The 20609-nt window shown below is 34.9% G+C and overlaps 1 protein-coding gene and 2 non-coding genes across 4 annotated transcripts in view; 2 read left to right on the forward strand and 1 right to left on the reverse strand.

The window, feature by feature from the left end:
- Positions 1 to 12440: 12440 nt before the first annotated feature.
- Positions 12441 to 20609, forward strand: part of LOC125234499 (CHH-like protein) — a 118033-nt gene continuing 109864 nt past the window's right edge. Inside the window, exon 1 of one of the 2 annotated variants that reach the window (XM_048140762.1) lies at positions 12441 to 12692. The gene's annotated coding sequence lies outside the window, so the exon portion shown is untranslated. Of the gene's footprint in view, positions 12693 to 17765; positions 18408 to 20609 lie in introns of those variants that run through there. The other variant, XM_048140761.1, reaches the window with a different exon arrangement.
- Positions 12760 to 12832, forward strand: Trnav-cac. Its single transcript has one exon. It is a non-coding gene; the product is annotated as a tRNA-Val (tRNA).
- Positions 13380 to 13468, reverse strand: Trnay-gua. Its single transcript is given in 2 exon segments — positions 13380 to 13415; positions 13432 to 13468. It is a non-coding gene; the product is annotated as a tRNA-Tyr (tRNA).

A 20609-nucleotide genomic window follows, 5' to 3' on the forward strand; every position in this document is an offset into this window, starting at 1 on the left:
CAGACAGACACGTCAAACTTATAACACCCCTTCGTTTTTGCGTCGGGGGTTAAAAACAGACCGGTGTATATTTATTATTTCAAATGATTTGGATACGACATTGACAATCGTCTTGGTATAAATTGAAATAGATATCATACACGAAAGAAAAAACGACAAGGCCCACTGGTGGCCGAGCCGGGAATCGAACCCGGGTCTTCAGCTTACGCGGCTAACGTCTTCACCACTAGACCACCCGCCCGCCGCCGCGCCGGTCTAGTGGTTTTTTTCTTTCGTATATGATATCTATTTCAATTTATAATTTATATACAGTATGTAAACTAACGAAAACCATTTACTGTAACCCGTAAATGTCCAATAGTTTTTCAGTATCCAGGTGATACTGAAAAACTATTACTATGGGACCAACACCCAAAACGCGAAATAAAAATTTACTCTCCCATAGGAAATACTTACTATAAAATAAAACTACCTATGAAACTGTCAGAAGATATTTTCGTGATTTCGGGGTTGATCCCATAGTAAAAGTTTCTCAGTATCACCTGGACATTTACGGGTTACAGTAAATGGTTTTCGTTAGTTTACATACTGTATAGTAGTGTGACTACTTGAAAAAAGAACAAATCAAAAAATACTCAACAATAGTTATTTGTTATACAAGGGGGCAAAGTTGTATTTTAACGCCGAGTGTGGAATTGAAAAACGAGCAAGTGAAAGGATTCTATAGTTGAACCACGAGCGAAGCGAGTGGTTCGAGAATAGAATCCTGAACTTGCGAGTTTTTTAACACACGAGAAGTAAAATACATTTGCACCCGAGTGTAACATAAAACTTTTCCCCTCACTATAGCGAGGAAACTACAACGCAAAAAAATGCGTTTATCACTGCTTCCAGTAGTTCTACAGGTGGTAAATCATCTTAATTACTAGATTCACCTACTTTTATCAATTTTAAAACAGTTAATTTGACTTTATTCAAGGTCAAATTACTTTACCCACTAGTGGATAAAATGCGTTTTTACCCGCTGGTATTAAAGGACAAAACACGTGTTTCCGAGCTAGTGAGGGGAAAAATAATTTGATTTGTTCCCTAGTCGTAATCGTCTTGGTGTTTATATAAACTTTATGAGCCGGAAAATGCACTGTTTTTTTTTTTCAAGTTTATTTATTAATAGGTGTAGGTATATCCTCTATTGCAAGAACATAGAACAGGTACAGTCAGCGGCATAAATAAGTGATGTGATGAATTTTGTACCTTGTAATATTAAAGTCTTGTTTGAAATGTCATGCGAAATTGTCAAACGATTAAAAGCGACAAGGTGAAGGTACAGAAATCAATCACTTCTTTATGCCGGTGACTGTACCTAAAAATCTTAGCTAAACACAGATGTAGATCTTAATTAGTCATAGAACGTTGCAGCACTAAGTATAGGTACCTACACAGTCGGAGAACCCACTCGTTTGCCGATAGCATTAGACAATAAAACACGGAATATCAACGAGGGGGTCGTACGAAATCCTCGAAAAGTGCATTCGGCGTTTAACAAATGCTGCTCACATTTCTAAATTAAATGAAATAAAATAAATGGAGTTATTATCTTAAAGAGTGTGTCTACAACTTTTGACTATTCAGAATCTCTAATTATTAAAGGTATAATAAATAAACTCACGCAAAGTTGACCTAAAATGAGAAAAACGTATGTCGCCGTTTAGTAAACTTTGTTAAAAAAATTCAATACTTTAGTTATAACATTAAGTGATTCTAAAAGCCAGATAAATGGACTAGAAGTTTTGAGGTTTTTTATATTTTTCCTCTCAAAGGCAACAAAGAAATTTTACCTTAAATTTAAACTATCGTAAAATTTCCATACATTCGCCATTGCTGTCAGAATTCTCCTTTCGATTAGATGCCGTGAGCGGCTCATCGGAGGCAGACGTGTCGCCGGTCGCTCCGCGTTGACAATTAAATTTGACAAATATTTTGACAGAAAATAGTGTACGTACACGAAAAACCATACCAGTGTAAAACTGTGTTCAAAATAAATAGGGTAAATCAAATATGTCAGGTGGAGATCCAATCTCATTTAAAATTTAAAGGTGCATGGCGTGTGCATAAAAAATAAATAAAAATATATCACATTATTAAAGAAAATAACGAACACAACCGAATGAGTATAAATGATTTCATTCTAGTTCGGTTAAATTGAAAAAAGTTTCATGTTTTGTTTTACTCATTGGAATACATTTTCATTACGCTGGTATTAACAGTACGTCATTTTAAAAATATATATGACAGTACCTAAGTCAAATTTTGTCAACCAAACTTCACAGGTTGTATGTAAACAATTACAATTTAATTTATTCATACATATTCAGATACGTATTAATCGATTCTTACTTAGAATAGAAAAAAGGGGAATGCGAGCGGGTATAGGTATAGTGCTTCTGGTTCAAATTTAATTGTGTATATAAAAAAATGACTCAATTTCATTAAAGATTTACTCTGTGCATACCGCGAACACGTAACCGTAAGTTGAAAACAATAATAATTATAAATCATCGTTGTTTACAAAGCGCTTGTTTTGAATGGCACTTCTCCACTCAACTAGACCAAATATTCATGGAACACCAGCTGGTGACCAGCATAAATGACTATGAACAGCCGTGCAAAAATATCTGATTTTCTATAGGGGGCCATAAGTATATGACGACATGTTCCCGGCAAAAATTTGTGATGCTCCGTGACCGGCAAAAACATCGTCTCTCTTTCTAGCGTCTCGCGAGCGTATAGCGTCGGGCCAACTGTATGGAAAAAGACGCCGCGTCAGCGCGGCTTAGCCATACAGTTGGCCCGACGCTACGATCGCAAGACGGTAGATGTGGGAGGGTCCTTATCCGCATACATATCTGATCGGGTCGCTTAAAAATATTTGATTCTTTATAATAACCTAAATTACACTCTCACCCGCATAAATATCTATCCATTGTTAAAGCAAATATATATCTTACGGGCTAGAAATCATCATCAGCATGCCTGTGTGGTGACGGGTTAAGAATTTCACCACCCCCTTTCTTCCCGTGGGTGTCGTAGAAGGCGACTATAGGATATGGGTTAAATTGTGGTGTAGGCGAGAGGCTGGCAAGCTGTCACTGCAATGCCACAGTTTCGTTTTCTTTTAACCCCTTATTTGCCAAGAGTGGCCCTGAAGCTTTAGTAGTTTCATGTGCTCTGCCTACCCCTTTATGGGATACAGGCGTGATTGTATGTATGTATGTATGTATGTAGAAATCATTAATATGTAATTAAAGTGCAATAATAAACCCTACCTGGTTGCCTTACAGCCGTAAATTGTATGAGGTTATTTGACAGTTCACGAAAACGGTATAGACTTGTGTCATTGGATATGTCTGTCTCATCTGTTCTTAAATTATGACAAGTAAACTTATTGCAAATCTAGTATCAGAAGCCTTTATAGGTACAAGCTTTTATTCAACTTGTCTTGTTAGTTGGTATGTTAGTTTGAGTCAAAACGTAGAAGCTAAATTTGACCCACTTTCCGGTTTCCAATTGAGCTGAAATTTTGCACACCTATGTAAATCAAGTGACAATGCAATATTATGGTATCATGGAGCTAATCTGATGATGGAGCAGAAAGGTGATCATAGGAACTCTTTTATGAAAGGTCGTATCCCCATTGAGTTAGGGGTTTTTAGAAATGTCTCGGAGAGCAATAAATATTTTTTTTTGCAAAAAAAACTTACTATAAATTAGGAGGTGTAATTTTTTATTATCTCTTACATAGCATTAAGAAGAAAAATCGACCAAGAGCGCGTCAGTGTAGGGTTCCGTAGTTTCCGACATTTTACATAATGACAATTTAATAAATACCGTAATTTGGGGTGAAAAGGGTTCCGGGGGTATATAATGTTATTATATTTCTTGACATATTCCTTGTATTTTCCGCAATCAAAGTAGGAAAATAATATATTATGTTTTTTTTTATTATTATTATTGGTATTTAGGACAACAGCCGTAAATATTCAACTTACATAGGTATTTTTACATAGTCTTAGGCCAATAACAGTTATCTGAGTGAAAAATATTATACACAATATGTTACTAAAAAAAAATGTGTTACATATTTAAAATTACAGTGAAAATGTGCAAGCCACACATTTTTATGTACAGTTTCATGTCTGTCAAAGTTGACGTTCAAATTTATTGGATTTTTACTCATTTTAATCGTTCATTATCCTTTTGAATGTGTATACACTTCTAAAGTTTATGTACCTATAACAGAAAATCATAAGACATATTTTCATTTTTATAATGGTTTTCATGAAGAAAGCGATGCAACTGTGTTGGGGAATTTTTACGGGATGAATAAATATCCGCGGCCTGAGGGGTGAATGGGATCAGGAATGGGGGGAATCGGGTCGCAAAGGGGGTGAATAGGTTTACGAAGGGGCTCTGATTAGGGTCGGAAGAGGGGTGAATTGGGATGTGTGGTCAATGCTTGTCACATTGTATAAAATATATATAACTTACCTAAAGTGGTATTTTTATGAATGACCTCTCTGTATATGGACGCAATTTATACGTCAATGTATTGCTTCGTAGTTAGACTAGATACAAGAAATTAACACTTAGAAATGTTAATCACACTTCTGTCTACCTCCACGTTTCTACTTAAGTCCGCAAAAATCACCCATGGTTGCTATAATATAGACGGATTACTTTGAAATAAAAATAATAAGTATGAAACTATACAACTAGGGAAGAAATAAAATTATTTTATTGAATCATTTTTGATTTGTTCTTTTTCAAGTTTATATAAATAATAAATTTTCAATTCGCTCAAAGGTTGGAAGAGATCCCTTATAGGGATAAGTTCGCCTTTGTACATCATAACTATACTGTATTTTTATGTCCTAACTTGTCTTATGTACAATAAAGTGTTCACATACATACATACATATATTGAAATAGATATCATACACGAAAGAAAAAACGACAAGGCCCACGGTGGCTGAGCCGGGAATCGAACCCGGGTCTTCAGCTTACGCAGCTAACGTTATTACCACTAGGCCACCAGGCCAGGTTAAAAAAACCGGCCAAATGAGAATCTATTTTCGCACAATTGTAAAACTAAATTATTTTTACTAGTTACCTCCAAAATACCAAATAAAATTGGGCTACATAGTACATCGTTTTCTGAAGATTTTGGGTTCATGGGGTCGGAACGGGTATAACTAACGTAATTTATGGTGAATAGGGCCAAAACCGACTTTTGAACGTCGATAGCAGTTTTTTTTATATGTGCCATGCTAATTTTTTACACAAAAAATCTTCCGGCAGTGTGAACTTCGGTTTGTCTTTGAAAATATGTCGTTTTATTTAGTAATTTTCGCTCACCCTAACGTTGGAGTGAATAGGGTCGGGAAGGGGGTGAATGGGGAAAAGGGTTGATTGACTCTTTCGGATTGCGAACAAAATATGACCTGTCACGAGCGTATTATATTTATTTTACCAAAAAATAAGGATTTAATATGTTATGAGTGGTCGGTAATGAAATCTACACATATTATGATAACCCTTAACCAACCTTTATATGTAGTTAGATGGTGCTCTGACGCGGTGAATAAGTAAGTATGGTCGTGGGCAGTGCGGATAACGTGTCAAAATATAAGCATAGTTTGTTGCTATTTTTCATGTTTAAATAAACTTCTAAACTAACGTAGTGGGTATTAAAGTAAAAGGTTCACAGTGAATATTAGGTTGCCAGAATTGTGTTTAGCTATACCATTGTATTGAATTTTGTATCATAAAGTCAAACTAGGTAGTTACTACTAATGATTTACTCCGTGGGGTGTCTTTGATCACTTGCATGGGGTAACATTGACCATAATGACATATAGTTAATTATTGTCTGATTTTGTCACGGTATTTGTTGAGGCTGATAATTTGATCGCTTCTTGTGATAAATATTGAAATAATTGCAAATAAAGTTGGTTTTTCGAAGATGTTAATTTTTATTCTTGATCAAAGTAACCCCAAAATAGCGTTAAAGAGTTGTAATATTTGACTGCGAACCATTTTTTTGTATCTTTTCCTGACATAAAATACTTTTGTAAGGGATTACATTCGATTATCATTAAAAAAATATATTGTGTATCAAAGTAACCCCAATGTCAGTTTATGTTTTTTTCTGCGTACATTATTTTATTTATTTATTCCTTATTGCACATAAAAAAATAAGTACAAATGGTGGACATAATGCCTTAAGGCATTCTCTACCAGTCAACCACTGGGTTAAAAAGAAACATTCCGTGCAGGCATCGTGACAGAAAACAAAAATCCTGATATCACTTATTTTGTTACCTTTTTAGATTTTTAGCAGGAAAAGACTAAAAAAGTTGATGGTCCCATTTTTTTTCTTCCTTAGTTACGTTACGTTGACCAATTTTGGAATTTATACTTCTCTAACTCCTACATTTAATGGGTAAAAATACCCATTAAATGTAGAAGCTAGAGAAGTTTAAATTCCCAAATTGGTCAATGTAACCCCAGTTTACGGTAGACATCGTCAACCTATTCTAATAATTCTCTTTTTATTTGAAAGAAAATTCGTTACGATAATATGCATATAAAATATGCAATCTAAGATAAAAAATGCTTTTCATATAGTTACAAACTTAGTTCAGATTTTTTTTGTACAACTTTTAAAAATTGTTCTACCTATCAAGTTCAAAATAATTTTCCTAGAAAGTCTTTTTTCTACTCCCGAACTATTATTCGTCATTTACAGGGTCGTGCATAGATCTTTAAAACCCTACATAAAAGTCTATTCCCCAAAGCCAGTGTCCGCCGGCTTTCCGCGCATGCGCGCAGTATCGAAAAAACTGAAAACGCATTGTTTGGCTCTGTAACCATGGCAACGCCTTATAACGATACGGCACGCGTGCGCGGGAAGGCTTTGGGCAGCTGAGCTGACTGTGCAAACCTTTGCGTCAAAATACAGGAAACAGTGTGAATTTCACGAAAGTTATTCAAGAAACCTATTAAGAACTAAGTGCATGGTCGTAGAAAAAGTATTGTATGCAACGGTGTTTAACTGAGTCAAAAAATACTCGTGGCGTCTTAATAACAATTTTCGGCTTCGCCTCAAATTGTTACCCACGCCACTCGTCTTTTTTGATCTCCTTTAAACGCCTGTTGCATAAAATACTATTTAAAGTTCTGCTTTTGAGATTTTTTTCATATTTGAGAAAACAGCCCTTATGGCCTGAAATACGGCATACGGCAGCGATATTGACATTGACATATGCTTTTGCGTATTTTGATGGTATTTTGACTGCACTGCATTTTTTGCCATGCTAATTTGAACCTTATCTCTGAGCGATGTTTTTTAATTTTCAGTTACATCACAGATGTGTATGACATGACATCTAGGTATTTAGCCATTTAAAAGAAACTACAAGGGGCTTTACAGACGTGGCGACTGCAACTGGTACAGGGCCTAAGCCATAATTTAAAATTATATTTTTATATGTATTTGTGGTTTATTTAATACTAAGTATGAGTTTCAACATTTTCAACTCAAGGAACTGAAATTAAGAGAAGGGACTCGGAAATTGGGTAAGATCAAGAGTCTGATGCAGATGGCGATGGCAGTATTGGATAAGATAAGATATGCGTCGATATTCCCTGTCTTTCTTTGTATCTCTGACATGACTGCTGCTAGCTGTACTCTATTCATTAGGTTTTTATTTTATACACATACTTTATTTTTGTATCAAAATAAATAAATTGATAAAAAACCTAACGACCAAAAAGAATAAAGTACCTATCTGTTAGTCTTTAATACACCCCGCATATACGTAATGCACAGCACAAGCCTCTGAAGACCGGCAGGGCAATCATGGTCGCGCGATAAATGGTATAACATCAGGCCGTCCCTATCGCACTTACAAATAGTGTGATAGGGCTGATGTTTTATCATTTATCACGCGACCATAATTGTCTGCCTGGAGGTATCGGCCTTTAGCCCTTCACACACGTCTTTGAATAATGTTTGCGGGGATAGGCAGGCTGACGATTTTTAATCTAAGTATAGAAAAGTAACGCAAAATGAAGTGCAAAGTAATTTGAAATACACCTAGATAAACAATTAATTGAATAAGGAACGTTATCTACATATTTAGGTAAATTTAAGTCACATGAGACATGAACAGAGAAGGAAAGCTAGATGATGCGTATTTTTTCTCTGTCTTCTTGTATGCTACCTTTTTTACAGTTTTAATTTCTTAAAGGAGGTCAGTAGTTGACTACAAACTCAAAATAACACTCTTGAAAAAAATTAAGGGTCACTGACCTTTCACAGTAAATTGAGGTAGTGTGAGTGAAGGGTGTTTGTGTGTGTAATGGGGTAATTTGACAGATTCTGAAAATTCTCCCTGCTCTACCCCCTCTTAAGCTGTTTCAAATTTGTTCAGGCAAAAACATTGGTAACCTCACATTTGTAAGTACCCAATACCATAGTCATTATCACATAATTTACTGGACAAACTGAATACATTTCGCCTGTTATACTCCATGCAAACTGCCGGATTGTTCAGAAACCATCAACACTCAAATAATCTTTTCAATTTAAGATTAGCAGTTAAGTATGTAATAAATGCATGTACGTTTCTTAGAAATAAACAGATTAAAATTTTTTTTTTTCACTACATCTCGTCTCACCATCTTCCTTGCAGATCAATTGATGCTTAAACATGGCAACAATAGTTTAAGAAAATATGCGAGACGACTAAAAAAACTAATTAGTCCATCAATTAGATTATCAAAGCTTACGAAACGAAACGAAAAATGACGACGGTACAGTGCGTTGAAGTTTCGCGTGACGTCACGCCTAGGTACAATTTTTACTTAGAAGTGACGTGACAAAAGCCCCCACTCCGGAATGTTGATGCTCTATATCTTTGTATTTTTTCATTAATTAGAAAAAGCGAAAAATATGTGTTCAGTATTTTGGACGATCTTACTGACGGACTAAACAGAATGCCATTTTTATGTAGTCGTCATCCCTATTATGCAGTTTTATTTCATTTCTTAACCCTTAATTGGACAGTGTTCGCTGTGGCGAACATACATTTCAAAAAAATCTACTGGTCACATTTTCATCTTTGTTTATATTTCTTTCGACTCAAATTGTAGCTTTGTATTATTTTAATTGGTAGAAAATTAATTCATTGCTGTCACAATATTCGTATGTCAGCAGTGCACGCAAAATCGCGGCAAGACGGCAACCGCGAAGTATCATCAAGTTATTTATGACATTATATTAGATTTTTATGGTGTCACATTAATAAAAACGACATTTATCGGTTACCAATGAGGTAATTAATCGTACTAAAGAGTTTCTAGTTTAGTGTAAATCTTAATTTAGTGACAGTGACACTTAAAAAGTCATGTTCGTGGTACCGAACACTGCCATCTTCACAGTGAAATAGTAGGTTTGTTGCATGTTCGGTGTGGCGAACACCGCCAGCTACCCAGTGTTTGAATTCCAGGGTTGCATGTTCGGTGTGACGAACATTGCCAACTTATCGGTGGACCTTATACCAAAATATTTATTTCACAAAAGAGCACAAAAGTAAATTAAATTACATTAATATGATGTCTAAATAAAAAAAATTAATAGCTAACTCTAACCTAATTACGCACATCCCGATGCAGAAGTACCTATCACTGTTCTTGCCGCGTTACCGTGTTGAAGCGCGATGGATGTGCATAAGAAAGGTCCTACAGCGAGGATTCAGACCCCTTTTCCTTATGAGTCTTCCCACTTCCCCAAAAATACTTTCTAAGAGTAGATTCATCCATCATCATTCATCCAAGTAAAAAATTCTCAATACTCTCATCCGAGGTTCGCTTCACTCAAAGTGTAGTTAGGCATGCACTTTTTGCCCTCGTTGTCAATAAGTCCAATGGGCCTGATGGTATTCCAGCTATTGTGCTGAAAACGTGCGCTGCGGAGCTTACCCCAGTTTTAATTCGCGTTTTTTGGCATTCATACTGCTCAGGTAAATGCTCGTCATCCTGAAAGACTGCTTGAGTCCATCCAACCACAAAGAAGGGTGATCGCACAAACCCTACACACTGTCGGCCCATTGAGGCCCAGATGAGAGAACCTCTCTTCTCTCAAGGCAATGAAGTAAGTGGTTAATAACCAGCTCTTGGCGTACCTAAAGAACACCAGATTATAGTGACCGGAAATACGGCTTCCGCCATGGTCGTGGCGCTGATGTTCTTTTGGTATACTTATAGTTGGGCCACCGCCATTGAGAACAAGGGAGAGGCACTGGCAGTTAGCCTAGATATCGCTACCTAAGGTTTTTGATAGAGTTTATCATAAGACGCATCTCCCCAAGCTACCCTCGTACGGGCTCCCAGAAAGGCTTTGCACGTGGGTCGCCAGCTTTCTACCTGGGCGAAGCATTTCAGTTTTCATCGACGATCAATACTCAGAAATCCGGCCCATTAACGAAGGTGTACCCCAAGGATCTATGCTATCACCGACCATGTTCATCCTTCATATCAATGATAAGCTAGAAACTAGCAATATCTATTGCTATGCGGATGACAGCACAGATGATAGCCAGTACACAGGTCGTGCAAATGCCTATCGTGAGCAGGTTTTGGAAAGCAGAATGCAACTTGTGTCTCAAATCGATGCCTCTCTTGAGCAGGTATCCGAGTGGAGTAAACATAATCTCGTCTAGTTGAACCCCAGTAAGAAGTTTTGCACATTTTCCGCATATAAAACCCCATTTGACATAACGTAGCGCCTAAATTCCAGGACATTTCCCTTACCGTCTCCAAGAGTACCGGGATATTCGGTGTCAACATTACGAAGGAGGTCTAGTTTCGGGGTCACAAAGTACAAAAAGGGCACACAAAGTGTAGACAATACTTTTATGTTCATTTTCTACGAAAAATTTGTATGTTTCTTAACATTTATATAGCAAATTATTTCACACTTTTAATTCTTGATTAGCTGGCAGTGTTCGCCACACCGAACATAATTTTCCTGAAAAACTGAAAGATTATGATTTTTTTCATTATTTTTTTGGGGCTCCTTATGACCCATAAAAATAGTATTCAACAAAAAAAAACGGTATTTTTAATGTTTCTATGTCTGCCAAATTAAGGGTTAAGTAAGGTAAGTATAATAAAAAACGTAATATCACTTGACTCACTTCCATGAAAAAAGAAGGTGTATTGTGGCACAGCACTCTTTTCAGTAGACAGAAAATGTTTAGACATTTGATTTAGCCCCATTTTCTACTGACACGTTTGGTTTAACTGAGTATACTTAGGTTTACCAACTCCCCCTTAACTTGGAGGACGCTACCATTTCCGTCATTCCAGTAGAAATTGAAAATTGCCCATAAATGACTGAACACAATGAATACTACGTTAACTTTGCGGGTGAACAAAATTGGAACTAAACGCGATGCCTAAAGATACCACAAATCTACATAGACGGTGGCGCCCTCGGCAAGGGACATAGTAGAAACAATAAGTTCAACAAACTTATCTGTGCGGGTGGATGAATTTGGAACTAACCACACTTCGTACTTATACCGTAGTTGTACAAAGACGGTAGCGTCATCTTTAAAGGAAATGGTAAATAAAGTTGTTTGTTTGTCTTTGATGTTGTTGATTAACGCGATGATAATGATGATCATGTCGACTGAAATACATTGTGGGATGTTTTTATCCTTTCAATTTGACTTATCGGACTATGTATAGTAAAATATGGCTTTTTAACACAGCATTTGATCCTAATAAACTAAATTTAATACATATATTTCGTAACACAAGCAATGTTACAGATTTCGTGTAACATTGCTTTATATCATCCATCAATAGGTACTGTTGTAAAATATTTAGAGCAATGAACGAGGTACTGTCCATCCATCAATAGGTACTGTTGTAAAATATTTAGAGCAATGAGAGATTCGTGAACAATTTTTGACCACCACGCTAGTCCACCACACATAATAATATTTGAAAGGTTCAAAACACTCCGCCTTCGCATTGAATGTTAAAAATACTTAAATGCTATTCATAGATAGCTATAAAAATATTCAAGCGAGTTGCTACATCAAACGTATGAGATTGATAATAAAACATGATGAAAGTAATTTTGCTACACATTTCTTTGACTAACATGGAATAATCAGTCCACTGACGTAGGTCGTCTCCTTGGGACCGCACCAAGGCCAAAATTCCTAAGCTACTAAATCTATAAGCGCAATATCCATTGCTGCTTATATTAAGAGTTGTGTTGATACGTTTCAGCGCCAAGCGTCAATGGTTACAGTGGCTAGCGATTGCCAAGTCGTTGGTCAGCGTTCGTAGTACGGGGTATAAAAATGACAGACAGGGTGCGATCTCTATTACAAATTTGCGGAACATAAAACACTCCCATAATACGAATGTAATGAACGCATTCAGCGGGTGGTCACCGCGCCATACAATTTGTTAGGGTATAAAAGAGAAGTGCGTCGTATTAGGCCGAACGCCTTCCAAGCGCCGTTGTAGAGGGCGCCCGCGTCTCGGTTTTTTTTCGTGGATTTTGCTTGCTGTTTTTTTGTTTTTTGGCGACAGTGGCTGTGGTCAAGGTAAGTGTAAAATTAAAACATCGTGAATTATTGTCAAGTGATACGAAATTTCGCACGTAATATTCAAGTTTCCGTAGTGTAGCGGTTATCACGTGTGCTTCACACGCACAAGGCCCCCGGTTCGATCCCGGGCGGAAACAGATTATCCTTTTTTGGTTTTTGTTTTTTATTTTTATTTTTCCAGGATACTGTATTTATTTTTATTCATTATTTTCCCTTGCGTAAATGTTGTCATTTTTATACAACTGAAATTATTTTAACGATCCACGGGGCGTCGAAATAGGATAAGGAAATATCGAGTTCCGTATTTAGTCACGTTTTTATACATGCGGTATTCGACTCAAGAAACTTGAGTATGGAAATGTAAGATATCCTATTTTAACACAATATTTTATGAAATTATGTATGAAATTAATTAACTAATCATCTACAAAAGAAATATACGATTTCTAACTTTAAGTTATTAATTAAAATTTTAAAAATATTTTACAATATTTAATGAAAAATACATGGTAAAACTACCAGAAAAAAATGAAATTAAATAAATACATGCTGTTTAATTTTTCATTTAAATAAATGTGATTTCCTAAAATGGTTACAATACCTTTAAATTATATATTACATTAATTATATAAAATTAATTAAAAAATAAAAATGGTAATGATCCAAAAAAATAAACAAAAAGATTCCTTCGAGCCGGATTTGAACCAGCGACCTATGGATGACTTCAGATTGCCTACTACAGTCCACCGCTCTACCAACTGAGCTATCGAAGGCTTGTGAGCGTCTTCGAAATTACCGAACGGTATCTGTAGATGTTAATTTGGTGTGACTCCCGACATTTTTGATTTATTTAGATTGTAGGATGACAGACATTTTGATAATAATTGAACGGACAAGTTGTTTACATAGTTTGTATGATGTAAGTAGAAAAAAAAATTCAACATTAGTTTAGAAATTTTTATTGTATTTAAAACAGTGTTACGTAGACGAATAATGGATAACAGATACCTCAATACTTGAGTGTTGTGCCGTCAATATTTAGCGTTATTTTCATACTAAACATGTTATCTTATCAATGTTATTGTAACCAGGTTGTTCGCCCGAAATCTTGACTCGGTTTGACCCAAATTTACCCGAAACATCATTGAGACAGTGACTAACTATAATGGCAATGACATTAGTGATAATTGAGAGTGTAATTGAGATCACCAAACTGTTAAGTGTCCAGCCCAAATTAGCCGATTAAGGTTTATTTTTAGAACATCTATTATAGTTGCAATTATACTAGGCAATTATTATTAATGATTGTGGGATCAATTGTCAATTGCTAGTTTTTAAGTATAATGAAGTAATTTTGCATAAAAAAATAGCTATAATTTAGGTACTCACATTTCATACTTTGTACTTATTTTAATTTATGTTGACAAAAAAAAACAATAAGTTAAAAGCAAAAAATACAGAAGATATTTTAGCTATTTTCACGAATGGAATTTTCATCCCACTGACAATATTTTAAACATAAATTATGAACGTGACCTTGCCAACGGTATCAAAATCCAAAATTATAATAATAGACATTGAATTAAATTACGCCGACGATAATGATGATAATTACAATATGCTGCTATTATTAATAGGAACCGCATATCATACCAGATACTACATAAAGAAGTATACATTTATACAGAGTGGGACCTGTAACAAAGGCGAAGAATTGAACTATAGGCTATTCTCCTTATACTGATCAACATTTGTTCGGCGACTTTTAAAAATAACTTGTATTTTGATTTTTATCACCCTTGAAAGTTTTTTCTAAGAGGTAATGTATTGCGAATTCTGTTAAGTCTAAAGTGTGACAGACAACGTCAATGACAACAATAATGGCGTACATTGAAGCTAATATTTATTTTGTATGAAAAATTAAAAATTTAAAGACTTCATAATTTTTAAAAGTCACTGAACAAATGTTGATCAGTATAAGGAGAATAGCCTACAATTCAATTCTTCGCCTTTGTTACAGGCCCCACTCTGTACACCCACTGATTAATTAGAAGTAGTCATAAGCAGTTACGGCAGAGCAACATAGTTCCCGTAGATAACAAAAGCATTAGATAGAATTCTAGTAAAATACCAGTTCGATCCAGTTCAAATTTTATTTATTTCAAATATTACTTTTATTCGGTTCAGTCAAGTTATTAGTTGAAATGTTATCTCTTTAACCGGTATTAGGGAGCAAATGTCATTGCAGTAAACAGCATTCGTTTGTTGATACATAGGCAACATCAATACAAAAAATAAGTAAGCATTTCTGTAACAGATATTTATATAGATTTAATATAACAAAAGAGACAGTACATATAAAGCCTATAATTTAAAAAAAACTATTAAAACATCCACATAACATTATACAACTACAAAGAACAACGAAAAATTCACTTGAATAATTAGGTAACAAATATTTTATCAATATGAATTTTTGCCGTTTTTGCCTATATTAAAAATCTAAATGATTGGTACCAATAATGCGCGAATTTGACGAATCCAACATTGAATAGCCTGACACCTAGACACACTTAGCCAAGGATTTATTCATATGCATTTTTATAAGACATAATGTCACTCATCATGTCACATGATATGATACTCATGATTCAAGCCACATACGATGATGGTGCAACCATTTCGACAGTGCACCTAAAGCATAAGGAAAGTGAATCGTGTCGGTGATTGGTGGAGACGGGTGGTATGACCGCCGCGCCCCACCACACCTTGTTTTTGAAACACGATTAGCAGGAATTTAGTTTGTCTCGTAATGTTAATGAGACGAAGTTAGGTACATAATATACTCAGTCGAAGGATATTGTATATTTGACTAATGAGATAGTAGCAATTTGAAGACAAAGTGTATTTACCGTGACAGAATAGACATTTGAACTGAATATTGACGGCTAAGCAAATCTTGTCACTAAATTATCCGGTCTAAATAACTAAATTGTACAAGAAAATGATACAAAACTACAAATGCTTGTAATTAGTACAAATGCTAAGGCATTTCTTTCAGTTAATCCCATTTTAAACTTTTGGAGCATTAAAATGCGGAATAAAACAGTTTATCCGAGTTTAGTCGAAGAAAATACGTTTATCACTAAACAAAGACTTTATTATCTACCTACCTACCTAGGTATGCCAAAAAATACATAGAGAATAATAAACACAACAGAATATAAGATCTTTGATGAACGAGATTTTTAAATGAAACAATAAGAAATAAACTATTCATGCCTATTCTTAAATAGCAATACTAATTTGGCTTTCTAATCGCCAGAAGCAAATCATGGTGAATGGAATTATGTCTTAAACTCTACAGTTTATTAACAGAACAACATTTCAGTTAGTATGTTAAGTTAAACAATGCGCTTACTATACTTACTTACTATATGTTCAGGCAACTCCAGTGTGAATGATGAAAATTACTTTTACTTCGTATAACTTACACAGCAAATAAGTTTTGTGTCACATCCTTTAATTTGTTAGTTCCTTTAAGTGTACAAGAATAAACTAGGGTTCTTATTCATAAGCTATTTATACACCTACGAGATAGCTTTAAACGGTTCCAAATAGGCAAATAATCTTCTAAGATACTTTTTTTGCCAAGATGAAAATGAAGTTTGAAAAAATCGAATACATTACAATTGTGAAGTTTTGAGTAAATTTATAAATAAATATTTAAGAATCACTGAGGTAGGTACTTAGTTATTGCTAACCATAATACATCAGTAGGTACATAGTTTGCTATTGAACTTATTATGCTCTTCAGTTTAAGATAATATGTATTAATAAGTATATTTAAAAGGTCATGGAAATGATGATCTGCTGAACACCCAGTCCACAATACATTACACTTCTGCACAACTATTACATCGTAACCTTGATCACTATCAGGTCAGGCTAACACACTGAAAGGAACCAATGCTCCCAATATGTCTTCAGGTATTGATATAAATGAACACCTTAGTGACCTTAGAGCTCGTTGGGAACTTGGCATCAATGCCGCGGCAATCGGCCACTGGCCTATAATCTGCTCTTAAACAACAATTTACTTATGAGATCCAATTTCAATATAATCTTGTTTATTAACTTACATAATGTAATTTTATGTCTACATATTTATGGTGAGGTTATTGATCCATCCATTAAAGGGGTCGTTTGTAAGTATTGTCACAGAATACATATTAGTACGTATTGTTGACAACGTTTATTGGTTATTTGATTCGATTCAAGTTCATTATAAGATGATATTATGTATTCATGATTTAATTATTCAAAAATATTTTTTTTAAATATTTATTAAGGTATCTTTCTTGTGTCTAAAGGAATTAGTCAAAACATTAAAAAGCAAGACATTTAACTACTGATAAAAAAATATAGTAGACGATATGTGCGCGTTAAGTTGTACTAAACGGTTTAATACAGGTAAGTTTCGGTTCTACCTGAAATAATTATTCACGATCACGTACATTATTGTAATGATGTCAAAAGGTATAGATATAGGGTACGTTCGGACTGTAACTATATACATCGAATTGAGTTCCGAAACCGGACAAAACCAGACGCAAGTGGCTGGGCACGGATTTTAAACCATCTCGAGTTACAGAAATCTTTTGCTTCCATCCTTATTACGATTTAAAACAGATTTTCTTCACGACAACAAGGATTATTATAGGATGCTATAATGTTTTCCTTCATCCGTAAAGCTAGTTTTCAGTATCTCTTCATAGGCTTCTGTTTCGCAGATTGCGTTGTCGTGGTCATAAATATCGGTTTGGTTCCTGTGTGAACCATGAACGGAAGCGGCCGGCTTCAGAGCTTCAAATTAACTGTCCAATTGAACAAACGAGCGTGAGTAACCCTGGATCCGGTCCCGTGACAGGCTTCTTCCATTCGCCTCTTATTACAGCTTCTTATGATAATGACCATATTTGGGGTTCAATTTCAAAACACGCCATTAAAACTTAATTAACCTCATACACTAACAAAAATGTAGACCACTATGAGTACCATTACTCATACCGCATATAAATAGCCGAGTGTATCCATTGGACGCGCTAGAATTTAAATGACATAGATTTTGCAAAGGACATACGTTTGCCCCCAAATTCAGTGCGACTCACACGTTTGTCGCTCCCGGTCGGCAATTTGAGACAGAACCACTGGCGTTACGATAAGCCCACGACAATACAATAATGGACGCTCTTTTTGCCTAATGGGTCGCATCCTGCACGGCCCAGGCGCAGTCCAGTCAGGAGTTCGCTTCTCTCGCTCCTCTACGTTCGTTCGTACGTTCAGTTTTAGAGGTTTGTCGTGTTTCCAGAAGTCGAGATCACGTTTCGCGTTATTAACGACATCCTCGCGTGGGTAGTTCGGTCCACCTTGACGTTATAAGACCGACGGTTGTCGGCAACGAACGATGTGTGCGTGCGAAAAACGAAAACGATAAATTTTCCTAACCGTTTCATGCCGAACTCCAGTATACGGATGCAGTGTTGAGGATGCGCCAGTGTCTTCTATAGGAGGTTGAGTGCTGTGCAGAGTGACGGACATGCCTGAGTTCCGACGGCTGGCATCAAGTGTGAAGAAAAAGAAGTCACTTTCGCCGACTCAGTTACTGAGTCAGTCGCACAGTTCCATTTACTTGATGCGATAACGTTTTAGGTGAGTGTATTGGATTCCATTAGTGGAAAGAGGTCAGTTTAATGAATATTGTACCGGACAGTGAACAGGTGCGTCGTTTTTTATCTTGTGGTTTACTGTCCCGATTTATCTTTGCCGTAGCTATGGTAAGAATTTTAAGTTTACTTTGTGCCCTAGAAACATCATACTGTGCTAAAAATTTAAAGAAATCCATTTAGTATTTGTAGGTACCTAAACGACGTAGGAAAATTCCCGAATATAGGTATACTCGAGATTAGCTCACAACAACAAATTCATATAGGACCTTATCACTCAAATGCGTCCAACACCGCTACTTGATCTTATAAGAACAAGTTATATTACTCAAATCACAGTGTAATTATATAAAATAAACCGATATTATTCTAATTCATATAAAAGATATATTATTTTACTGTAAATAAAGTACTTACGTAAATGCCGATAATTATGCTACCTTTGATCCTACACGTGTAGAGGTTATGTTGTGTTTACAAACTATTAACTCATAAACACAGACGAAATCTCAAAATATAACCTCAAATATTTTATTGTCATTCTCAACACATCACTAACATGTTACTGCTTTGACAGTTCGCACAATAATACACAAACTTCTTCAATCGAAACAGTTTTATTTATTCACTTATCAGCTGGTTCTTGTGCTTTACAAGTACATAACATTTGTTGTACTATAGTCCCTATCACCAATTACTACGCAGAGTGATAATGAACCAACTTCAAAGCCATTCATCCAATTCACGGTGTATATTTAGCTCTCTTCTTTACGATTCAGTTCGGTATAATTTCGCTAGATGGCGCAAATATCAAAAACATAAAATTAGTATTTTTTTATATTTATTACGTCATTTATTTCATTAGCAGTATGCTCATGAAATAAATAAATACAAAGGATTTAAAAAATAAAATTTTATAAAAATATGATTTATTCCAATATTTAAGTTTACTTGAAATAAAGTTGAATACTTGTACGTGGCTCATTGTCCTATTATTAATCTTTGCAATCATGGTCGCCCGTCGATTTTTATTATTTTTCTAGCCAATATTGAAATACATCTTATGTAACATTGTAGGTGTTATAATAAACGAAAATCGTTTTCCCGTTCCAATGAAGAGAAGTAGTACAAAATATTAATTGGCAATTAAATGTATTTTGGTCAATCTTTAGCACGTTGCTAAAAATGGGCCAAATGATAGGTAACGTTTTAATTTAACCAATTCCAAAGGTAGGTTTGAAATTGTTTTTTTTTTTCAGTATAATTGTTTTTTTATTACTGTTACGAAAGGTAGTAAAGGTCAAGGAATTTTTGCGATTTTTGTCGATAAAAGACTAACTTCGTATACAAATACAATTGAAGTTTTAGGGTCCTGCTTCAGGATACTTGCATATTTATAAATTATAAAAATATTAGTAGAATATTTATAAATCATAAAAATATCGTTACTGAATATTCGTGGCATTCTCTAATAATATTTTCCCATGCTAGGCAGTTGTATTTTTAAAATATTTTATGAAACCTATGTAGGTAATCTAATTTGGACCTAGAGAGTACATATAATCACTTAATTTTTTTTTAATAGTCCTTATTATAAATTTATGGATTTTTATATGGTCTTGTAGTTTTGTGGCTGCAGCCACAAAGTAAGTGATATATGTATATTGATAAAGGGTAATTTATAATCATTTAATGAATAGTCTTTATTAAACGATTATATAAATGTTGCTAACATAAGTAAACAAAAAAAAACTTTAAATAGAAATGCCTCAAACCCATTTCTTCAAACTACGATTTTTTACAGTTCGCTTTATAACGATCCTATCCATTTATTAACTATCCGATTCAGAGCACAAATGTTCGTAGACTATTGTAAGATATACTATATTTTCTGTTATTAATATCCTCAAGAAAACTTATAATGCATCTGAAAAGTGCATTAAAGTTTGTGATGGAATGATCCATATTTATGAGTTATGGCGTGACTCTTGCTACATTTTTTGCTAAGGTTCTTTGAGTAATATTTTACTCAGCTAGCACGTTATTAATGTTTTGATTCGCAAACGTATTCAAATATTATAAGATTCTTGGCATAAATATTTTTAATGTTCAAGAAAACTTACCTAAGATACTAAACTAAATAACAATAAGTAGGCATTCTTATCAATATCAATAGTTAGTTTTTGAT

This window comes from Leguminivora glycinivorella, chromosome 16, assembly GCF_023078275.1.
Source record: "Leguminivora glycinivorella isolate SPB_JAAS2020 chromosome 16, LegGlyc_1.1, whole genome shotgun sequence".
Lineage (NCBI taxonomy): Eukaryota > Metazoa > Arthropoda > Insecta > Lepidoptera > Tortricidae > Leguminivora > Leguminivora glycinivorella.